Source organism: Ctenocephalides felis, unplaced genomic scaffold (genome assembly GCF_003426905.1).
Source record: "Ctenocephalides felis isolate EL2017-DRISC unplaced genomic scaffold, ASM342690v1 CF-g0.4_SCAFFOLD_00845, whole genome shotgun sequence".
NCBI lineage: Eukaryota > Metazoa > Arthropoda > Insecta > Siphonaptera > Pulicidae > Ctenocephalides > Ctenocephalides felis.
In genome coordinates, this window is record NW_020536999.1 from 33,759,904 (window position 1) to 33,761,341 (window position 1,438).

Sequence of the window (1,438 nt, forward strand, 5' to 3'; positions counted from 1 at the left end):
TCAAAATTCCAAAGGCGGATTTAATTTCATAAAATTTAAAAAAAAAGAAAACAAACAAGCCAATAGTAATTTTTTCAAGTTATATAATCGAGTTAGAAATCTTACTAATAGTCCGCAATTGTAATTTGAACAAATACAATATATTTTTAAACAAACTGTTTTTATTGTATTTTTGAATGATATCTTTTTACTACGTAACATATATTTATTATTTGTGATACTATTAACAGATCGTCCTATGCTCAACTCAATATATCGAGCAACAAAATGAATTTAAAATTGACTTCGCTAAGATAAATATATTAATGAGTGTAGTTTCAAAACTTAAGTAATGAATAGCGGCTTTATATTTATTTTTAATACATCATCGAATTGATCATATGTTATTTTAGAAAATACGCTTTATTAACGCGCATATTTCATTAATACACATCATGACCCTATGTTTAATATTTTCCGAGATATAGGCGTTTAACTGTTTCAAACTTGAAAATTTGAAATTGTTTTTGGGGCATATCTTGCGAACGGTAAGAGGCATTTCAAAAAATTTCATACCAGGTTAAAAATCTCTTGATATAGAATATTTACCTGAAAACATCAATATTCTATGATGAGTCTTTCAAAAGTTATAAATGCTTAAAGATTTCATGAGTAAAAGTGCCCAAAAAAGAGTTGAAAAATTAGTTAGTTTTTTTAATTTTTCACAGACTTCTCGGGCACGTAGAAGCTTCAATTAAACGTCAGGTGAATTGTCTTGTGGGCTAGAATAACATGAAAAAAAACTACATTTTAATATTCTCAACGGTTGCCGAATAAAGAAGAAAAAACTGAAATTATAGCATGACCCTAGGGTCACGTATTGTATTCCGATTTTGGATGAAAATTTTTGTTTCCGATTTTGATGATTTTCACAATGTTGATACCTTATAACATAAGGAAAATGCTATTAAAAAATTTTGATCGCACTTCAAATAGTTTTCGAGAAAAACGCATTTTTAATATGTGAAAAGGAGCGATTGGTTTTTAGCGAATATCTCGAGAACGGTTAAAGCTATCATAAAAATTTTTGCACCTGCAGATACATATTTTAAATGCGCATATTTCATTAATATACATCATGACCCTATGTTTAATATTTTCCGAGATATAGGCGTTTAACTGTTTCAAACTTGAAAATTTGAAACAGTTTTTGGGGTATATCTTGCGAACGGTAACAGGTATTTCAAAAAATTTCATACTGGGTTAAAAATCTCTTGATTTAGAATATTTCATCTGAAAACATCAATATTCTATGATGAGTCTTTCAAAAGTTATAATTGCTTAAAGATTTCATGAGTAAAAATGCCCAAAAAATGGATGAAAAATTAGTTAGTTTTTTTAATTTTTCACAGACTTCCCGGGCACGTAGAAGCTTCAATTAAACGTCAGGTGAATTTTT